General features: G+C 34.9%; 1 long non-coding RNA gene across 1 annotated transcript in view; it reads left to right on the top strand.

Annotated features, from left to right (window-relative positions):
* Nucleotides 1-8,373, top strand: part of LOC136850396 (uncharacterized) — a 178,566-nt gene extending 170,193 nt beyond the window's left edge. The window contains exon 5 of the long non-coding RNA XR_010856621.1: nucleotides 8,347-8,373. This is a non-coding gene — a long non-coding RNA (uncharacterized lncRNA). The remainder of the gene's footprint in view (nucleotides 1-8,346) is intronic.
* The last annotated feature ends 1,627 nt before the right edge of the window (nucleotides 8,374-10,000 follow it).

Genomic DNA, 10,000 nt, shown 5'->3' with positions numbered 1-10,000 from the left:
GTGGCTATCTTTCATCTTCTAATCCCTTCTGCATAAACCCAAAAGTTAGATATCTCTCTCTCTCTCTCTCTCTCTCTCTCTCTCTCTCTCTCTCTCTCTCTCTCTCTCTCTCTCTCTCTCTGCATTTGTTTTTGTTAACCGAATGTCTGTCTCTTCCTTATGCATTCCCTTCTGTTTAAACCCAAAATTAAGACAAACATTTTCTCTCTCTCTCTCTCTCTCTCTCTCTCTCTCTCTCTCTCTCTCTCTCTCTCTCTCTCTCTCTCTCTCTCTCTCTGCATTTGTTTTTGTTAACTGAATGTCTGCATGCATTCCTTCTGTTTAAACCTAAAATTAAGACAAACATTTTCTCTCTCTCTCTCTCTCTCTCTCTCTCTCTCTCTCTCTCTCTCTCTCCGTCAGCATGCGGACATTCCCTAGCTAAACATTAATCAGGCATAGTCACCCGATTAGTCTGGCCTTCCTCCGAGCTAGTCCTGGTCACATTTCTTTTGTATAATTCCTCACACAGTGACCACCTATTATGACCTTCTGCTGTGACCTCCACTGACCTCTCTTTAATCAGTCCGTTTCTTTGATGTTCTTCGCATTGTCCGTTCAGGACACTGATAACGAGGTGCCTGCCTCTCCTTTTGTTGGGCTCATTCAGCGTGGCTTTGTATCCCATTTGTATGAATTTCAGAATCCGGTATTCTTTACTGTTATTTTCATCGTTGGTTTATTGTATTCCGTTTTAGCACGGCTGGGGTGAATGGTGTTTATCTTTGTAGTACGAATGCAACGGTTTTACAGATAAGGCAGGGAATAATGGATTTCCTTCCTTGACTGGCCTTGGTGGTTGCAGCTTTAGAGACTCAATCTATCTAACTATCTATATAACTCTTTGTCTGTCTGTCTGTCTTTCTGCCTATCAAAATTGAATATTTTCCCTAAGTGACCTTGGTTGCTGTAACGCCCGGGAGCGTATCTATCCATCTTTCTGTATAAATGGGATATCTTCCATCAGCGACCTTGGTGGTTGTAAAAATAGAGACTGTCTATCTATCTATCTAGCTATCTATATATCCCTTTCATTGCCTTTTTGCATTCGCAATAACATATAACTACACCCTTTTGATACTGCTAGCTTTCCAATCTTTCTCGGCTAACTGCTCTGTTATTTGAATTCTGTGGACCTTTAAAACGGTAGAGGTTACGTTCCACCAGGCATCCGTGTTAGAAATAGATTTTTGAGACACGTCATATGACGTTTTCTCTTTTTTATGTAATATTTTGACCATTCTAATATTATTTAGGTACAGATCCATCATCAGTCCATGTAAATGCTGAAGCCAGGGTCATGTCAAACTGTTTGATTCACCTGAACATAATTGGTTCTTACCAACACCCTGAGACCCAATGTGATTTAGAGATATGTTAGGATTTCTTTAGTTTGATTATGTTATATATATATATATTTATTTCTTTATGTGGGTACACAATATATGAATAATATTAATATATATATATATATATATATATATATATATATATATATATATATATATATATATATATATATATATATATATATATATATTACACACACAAACACACACACACACACACACACACACACACACACATATATATATATATATATATATATATATATATATATATATATATATATATATATATATATATATATATATATATATGCAGGAAAGGTCTCAAATAATGATATCGAGCTTAAGACTCCCAAAAGAAGAAAGAGAAAATTTTTTGAGATTAAAAGTGGTGCGAAGGACCCGACTCCCAGGACATGTCTTGATGTGATGCACCACCTCCTTCCTACTCCTGGAAGGACACGGAGCGAGGCAAAGAAGAAGAAGAAGTAGAAGAAGGAGCAGAAGCATTTCGTCTTTGTCTCTGGGGTCATAACGAAAGCTCCTCATCTTCTCCTTCAGCGCCTCCTTCTGCTGTTGTAAGTGTATTCATGAAAGAAAGAATTCCCTCCTTCGGTGCTTTCTCTTCAATTTTCCGTCTCTGTCTTATATATATTGGTGTCTCTGACTCTTTTTGATATTTTCTGTTTGTGATTCTTCAGTTTTTTTATTTTATTCACTGTTCATCATTTTACCAAGAGCCTTTGACAGGTATTCAATATAATATATTTTCTCAATGAATCTGCGCTTTTCATTTATTCACTGTTCACTGTTTTACTCAAAGTCTTTGAAAATCATGCAGAAAATACACTTTTTCACTTTTTTTTTTGCTATTTATTCATTGTTTACTCTTCTATTCAAAGCCTTTGCGAAGTATTAAAAATTATTTTTTTTTTCATTTATTCACTTTTCACTCTTTTACTCAAAGTGTTCACTGTATCCAGAAAATAAACTTTTCACTGATTCTGGTTTTTTATGTATTTTCTGTACACTATTTTACTCGAACCCTTTTACCAGTATCCAAAAATCCCACTATTTCACCGATTCTATTTTTTTTTATTTAGTCACTGTTCACTATACAGTACTACTCAAAGCTTTGACAAGTACCCCCAAAAATAAACTTTCTCACTAATTCTGGGTTTTATCATTTATTCATTGTTCACTACTCTGCCCTAAAATGGAAAACTCCAGTATCTGCAAAATTTTCGAAATTGAGATGTGCCACCTATTAGGCTCGTGAAACACTAATACATAAGTAACTGCAGTTTCAGAATGATTTTCAGTGCTTTGTTTAGGGGGTCCCATTTGCAGTATCTGCAAAATCAGTAGTAAGGCAAGGGAAAATTGCAGTATCCACCATTTTTCTCAGTTTGTAGTTTTGCAGATACTGCAGCGTTCCATTTTTGGGCAGTATTCTACTCAAAGCCTCTGCCCAATATCCCCCGCCCCCCCAAAAAAAAACACTTAATGTTTACTGTTCTAATTCAAAGCCTTTGATCAGTATCCAAAAATACCCTTTTCACGAATTTTTGGTTTTTAAATTCACGCACCGTCCAGTATTTTAGTAAAAGCCTTTTACCAGTAACCGCCCCAAAAAAAAAAAAACACACTCTTTCACAAAACTGCAAAGTGAGAAAGAGGTAAAGAGGGAAAAATAGCGAGAGAAAAGAAACTTCGAAGAAACGCCTTCCCAGAAGTTAAAGAAACAAAAAAAAAAAAAAAAGTCGAACGAATCGGATTTCGAAGCCATTACTCTCTCTTTGGAAGTCATCTGGAAGTCTGGAAGAAGTCTGGAAGTCGGTCTCTCTCTCTCTCTCTCTCTCTCTCTCTCTCTCTCTCTCTCTCTCTCTCTCTCTCTCTCTCTCTCTGAGAGCACACACCTCACCACTTTCCATAGTTTCTCCTCCGGGACCACTTTTGAAAGTGATGCCTTATGGATGTTGCGAAGTCCTAAAGGAAAGATATGGGAAGTGACTCCCGCAGAGGAAACTGGGAAACAGGGAGAGACAGGTCTTCCCGTCTCCTGTCGGATCTGAAGACGAAGTCGCCCAGAGGCCCACTTGAAATTCACACGACTCTGAAAAGGGCGGAGCTTAATCGTTTTTTCTCTTTTTGTTTTTGATTTTCGTTTCTCGTCCCTTTTGTCTTTTGATTTGTGGGGTCTGTGGTGTCCTGTCAGTTCTTGTGTTGTGTTTTTTGTTTTTAATGTGCAAATGTATAGATATATATTACTGTATATATATATATATATATATATATATATATATATATATATATATATATATATATATATATATATTTATATATATATAAATATATATATATATATATATATATATATATATATATATATATATCTATATATATATTTATATATATATATATATATATATATATATATATATATATATTTAATATGTATGTATGTATGTATGTATATTTACACATGGACAGATAGATTGATAGATCGTTATGTGGACAGACAGATTTGCGGATAAGTATATGTGCGTCTGTGTGTATGTGTGAGAGAGAGAGAGAGAGAGAGAGAGAGAGAGAGAGAGAGAGAGAGAGAGAGAGATAAGCACCATAACTCAAACGCCCACAGCCCATGACACCCTCCGAAATAAATTCTCATAATAAATTCTCATACGTATTTAATTCTCCATAATCTAAGTCATATCCCAATTCCTGCTGAGAGCACCTTCCCCCTCTCCCTCCTCCCCCTCCCCTCTCTCTCCTAGTCCGGGATGCTTTGCTTTGGCCCTTCTGAATTAACAACTGAATTCGGCAGTACAGGAAATCGGCCCGTGAAGCGCGAAGATGAGCTACGCAATATAACCATTCCCTTGATATCCCTGCGGAGCTCTCTCTCTCTCTCTCTCTCTCTCTCTCTCTCTCTCTCTCTCTCTCTCTCTCTCTCTCCTTCTTTCGTTTTTTTTAACAGATTGTCTGTCTTTCCTTTAGTGTGAACCCAAGAGAACGACATCATTCTCTCTCTCTCTCTCTCTTTGTCTCTCTCTCACATTCTTTGGTTTTTCAACAGATTGTCTTTATTCTTTCCTTCTGTTAAACCCAAAGAGAACAACATCTTCTCTCTCTCTCTCTCTCTCTCTCTCTCTCTCTCTCTCTCTCTCTCTCTCTCTCCTTCTTTCGTTTTTTTTAACAGATTGTCTGTCTTTCCTTTAGTGTGAACCCAAGAGAACGACATCATTCACTCTCTCTCTGTCTCTCTTTGTCTCTCTCTCACATGTCTTTGGTTTTCTCAACCGAATGTATCTTTATTCTTGTAACTCCTTCTGCTTAAACCCAAATGTGAGACAACATTTCTCTCTCTCTCTCTCTCTCTCTCTCTCTCTCTCTCTCTCTCTCTCTCTCTGTGCGTGTTCCATCGTTTTTGTTAACGGAATGTCAATCTTTTTTCTTGCAATCCCTTGTTTTAAACCCAAAATGTATACTCGCTATCTCTTTTCTCTCGTGGTTAACCTATATATATATATATATATATATATATATATATATATATATATATATATATATATATATATATATATATATATATATTATATATATGTATATATACATACATACATATATATACATGTATAGTTTATATTTATATTTATCTATATGTATATATATATATATATATATATATATATATATATATATATACTGTATATATATATATATATATATTTGGAGCTTAAAGCAATATGTTGTCAAGACTCTCCAAGACACTGCATCCCAGATATTGCACCAGACAATAATTAACGTTGAACCATTCTGCTACGTTGCCTCCCCTCGCTCATCCTCCAAAAGGGATGCGCGCGCGCGAGCAAGTGAGCACAGTTCTGTCTGTGAAGGCATTTCTTATGACGCTGCCTGCCGCAAATGCGAGTTCTGCGGTTGCAAGCGGGAATGTATGTAGAATAATTGTTTCGTATTTATTTTATTTTGTTTTGTTTATTTAATGATTTTTTGTTATTTTATTTATTTATTTATTTATTTTTTATTCTATTTCATTTATTTACTTTATTTTAGTCTATTTATTTTATATTTTATTTTTTTATTTAATTTAATTCACTTATTTACTTTATTTTAGTCTATTTCTTTTTTAGTTTATTTATTTATTTATTATTTTTCATTTTATTTATTTCATGTATTATTTTTTATTGTTTTTATTTCATTTATTTATTTTATTTTAGCCTTTATTTTTTATTCATTTTTATTTGTTCATTTATTTTGTTCATTTAAATATTTATTTTCTATTTTATTTAATTTATTTTATTTTACTCTGTTTACTTTTTATTTTATTTGATTTATTTTATTAATTTATTCATTATTTATATATATTTATTTATTGATTTATATAGTTAGTATGCTTTTTCGTATAAGCACTTGTTTATTTGATTCGTAGTGAAATGTGATTATAATCTTTTGCAATTTTCATATTCTTATTAATGTTAGTAAATTAATTGGTCTCGTTATTGTCAAAACCATGGTGTCCAAAGCATGGTAAATAACTTTAAATCTGTAAATGCTTTCAATGTGATGAATAAAGAAGTTTGTAATGGTTTGTAAAAAGAGAGATTAATACCAATTGAAAAATGGTGCTGTCCATTCTGACCTAATTTATTGACGTCCTTTAAAAAAAATTAGTATTAGTGCTAAAGAATGATAATAACTACATCTGCTGCTCTACAGTGTTACCAGTCACCTAGAACAATCACTCATAGTCATGCACAAATTGACTTAAGACACACACACACCCATTATATATATGTGTATGTATGTGTTTATGTATGTATGTATGTATATCTATATCTATACACACATATAATTTATATATATGTGTGTGTATGTGTATGTGTGTGTGTATGTGTGTGTGTTTGTGATGAGTATCCCGCATTGTAGGCGAAGTCTCGGAAAGAAAGGATGAATTTAAAAAAAATAATAATGTATATTTATGTCTTTAGTTTTCCTCACCAAATAAATTTGCAGTAATTAAAGTTTAATCCTATTTAAAATAAATCGTATTTACTCATGTAGTGTGTGTGTGTGTGTGTGTGTGTGTGTGTGTGTGTGTGTGTGTGTGCCAGAGTGTTGTAAGCAATTCCCAGGCGAACGGAACTGAGTGTATATTGACGTGAGAATTTTGACGGGGGAAAAAATTCTAAAGCGAGCGTACTACGACGTTGTCCGTGCAAACAGACTTCAGAAAAAAGCAACTGAAGTTTATGTGTGCTTGCTTATGCTAGATTCGATAACGTGAAATTATTTGCACGAGCGTGTGCAAAATCTCCGGAAACAAAATGAGACTGCGAATGTAAAGAATTGCCTCTGAAGAAAGCAGTTGTTTTTTATACATTAATAAATAAACCATAAGTGTATGTAAGTGTGTGCATGTATATATAATATATATATATATATATACATATATATACATATATATATATATATATATATATATATATATATATTATATATATATTATACACATATACTGTATATACAGTACATATGTATTTGTGTGTGTATATACACATACACACACACACACACATATATATATATATATATATATATATATATATATATATATATATATATATATATATATATATATATATATATATATATTGATATATATTGTAGAGGGAGAGACAGAGAAACTGAGTAGATTTACGTTGTATATAGCAGTTATACTGAAGGCAGTAATTATGTGCATACATTCTTTATCTCCTCAAGGATGAATTCATATAAATACGTAGATTTTAAAAAGTGTAAATAACTGAGTAATGTTATATGATGAATTATGCTTTAATGCAATTTCTTACATAAAGCCCCTTAAGTCCAATTATTAATGACATACTAAAAAGATTAAGCTCTCAGTTTATATGTGTATGGACGGGATGTTTTGGGGAGGGGCTGTGGTTTTGTTAGGGGGGGAAGGAGGGGGTGGGGAGTTATTCCTAGGCGCGAACAGCAATAATAACTTGGAGGTGCCAGTCTTCGTTAAGATTCCAGTTGGTGATCACGTTTCTGCCTTGATTAACTCGCGGGCCCTTGGGGGATACATACGTCGCCTTCAGACGAGACTGTAGGGAAAGAGACAAGGCAAGGCAAGAGGAGGGAAGAAGTCACCAGGTCTGCTGCGTCTTGGAACAGCGGCAGAAACAGCAGGACAGAAGCAACAGCAGCGTGAACAGCAGGAAGAGGAACAGAAACAGCAGCAGCCGCAAACCGTTGTCGTTCTCTGGCCAAAGGCAAATCTTCTGCCCAGAGACATATTCTAACTTTGGGGAAGAGGGGGGGGGGAAGGAAAAGCGTTGTGTTCCGTTGCATGTTGTGGGGAAGGGGGAGGAGGAGGAGGAGGGAGGAGGGGAGGAGGAGGAGGAGGAGGAGGAGGAGGAGGAGGAGGAAGGAGGAATACTTGAAGTTGAAATGTGGATAGAGGAATGCATCTTGTCTTTCGTAGGCGTGATGATAAACTGAAGGGCGTTGTGGGAAACACTGAAACTGTCTGTTGATGTCCAGCATTGAAACAGTGACAATTAACACTCACTGCTCGATGCCTTTCTTGCAAAATTCACTGAAAACTCTGCTGATATTTAGCATTATAATATTTTTCTGTGAGATTTCATTGCTGAAATAATGTTAATGAAATAATGAACTAATATAGAAATGTTGAAATATATTGTTCCATAGTCGTTCATGAACAGTGAAATTTAACATTCACTGCCCGATGCCTTTCTTGCAAAATTCACTGGCCTCTCCGCTGATATTTAACATTGTAACTTTAACCTCTCAGATCTCATTACTAAAACAATGTTATTAGAATAATGAACCAATGTAGAAATGTTAGAATATATTGTTACAAAGTTCTTTAAACATGTTTTCTCTATTTTCTCCATTTCAGATGGGAGCCTTCAATCCTAGTGGCCGGGTAAGTAAAGAGAGAATATGTTTAGGTGAGCCGTGGTTCATCTGGTGATGATAAATATTTATTCCTTGACTGTAAAGCTAAGAGGGGTTGTAGGTCTGTAATTTAATTGGATATTTCGCTAATGATAAATAGAAAAATGTATCGATAGTGATAGGTACAATATATTGCTAATGATAGGTAGAATATATTGTTAGTGCTGGATAGAATGTTTTGCTAGTGGCAGATAGAATGTAGTGCTAATGATAGATAGAATATATTGCTAATGATGATGCAGTGTATTGCTAATGATATATATATATATATATATATATATATATATATATATATATATATATATATATATATATATATATATATATATATATATAATATACTGCTAGTGATAGATAGAATATATTACTCTTGATAGATAGAATATATTGCTAGTTATAGATAGTAGTATATCGATAATGATAGATGGAATATTTTGATACCGATAGATAGAGTATATTACTAGTGAAATAGAATATTTTGCTAGCGATAGATAAAATGTATTGCTAGCGTTCAAAAAAGAAATATTAAAAATAAGCAATAAGAAAACAAAATTCAAATCAAACAACATTACGCATTTGTAATACATCCTCACAAAGCGCCCCATTACGAAACAGCAATAACAGCAAAGTCAACAACAGGAAAATGCCCTCCCCCCACAAAAGGTACAACAACAACCCACTTTTCTAAAAAAAAAAATAAATAAGAAAAACCACATGAAATTCATCCCCACGCGGCATTCCATCACGAAACAGCAACGGAAACAACATCAGCATCATCAACGTCAAAAACACCAGGCAAATGTTACTGCTTCCCCCTTTCCCCCTTCCCCCCTCCGCTTCCCCCTCGAAAGGTACAACAACCTAGATGGCAGGTTCGAAGCGAAATTAGTGGCGTGTGGTGGCAAAAGGAAGGCAGTAGTAATGTCGGCGAAAGGCGCACGAAATCCCCAGGATTTAATTACGTTCATCTGTTAACAGTAAATTATCCACATCACGTTTGGACAGTTTAACCAGGAAAGGAGGAGGAGGAGGAGGAGGAAGGGAGGGAGGGAGGGAGGAGGGAATGATGATGGTTGAGGTGAGCCTTAGCGAACGCAATTAGCGGTAAACTCCAAAAAGGTTAATTCAATCTGAAGGAAGGTAGGAGCGAACGCCATTTAAATATTTCAGCTGAGGATTTTGAAATAAGGTCAGCTTCTCTCTCTCTCTCTCTCTCTCTCTCTCTCTCTCTCTCTCTCTCTCTCTCTCTCTCTCTCTCTCTCAAGAGCCAACACTACAGAATTAGTTAGAAGAGTTCACCATTTAAAATATTCCAGTTAAGGGGTTTGAATTAAAGTCATCTCTCTCTCTCTCTCTCTCTCTCTCTCTCTCTCTCTCTCTCTCTCTCTCTCTCTCTCTCTCTCTCTCTCTTAAGGGCCAACACTACAGAATTAGTTAGAAGAGTTCACCATTTAAAATATTCCAGTTAAGGGTTTTGAATTAAAGTCATCTCTCTCTCTCTCTCTCTCTCTCTCTCTCTCTCTCTCTCTCTCTCTCTCTCTCTCTCTCTCTCTCTCAGAGCCAACTACAGAATTATTTAGAAGAGTTCACCATTT

Source organism: Macrobrachium rosenbergii, chromosome 22 (assembly GCF_040412425.1).
Source record: "Macrobrachium rosenbergii isolate ZJJX-2024 chromosome 22, ASM4041242v1, whole genome shotgun sequence".
Taxonomy (NCBI): Eukaryota; Metazoa; Arthropoda; class Malacostraca; order Decapoda; family Palaemonidae; genus Macrobrachium; species Macrobrachium rosenbergii.
This window is presented reverse-complemented; position numbering and strand designations above follow the sequence as displayed.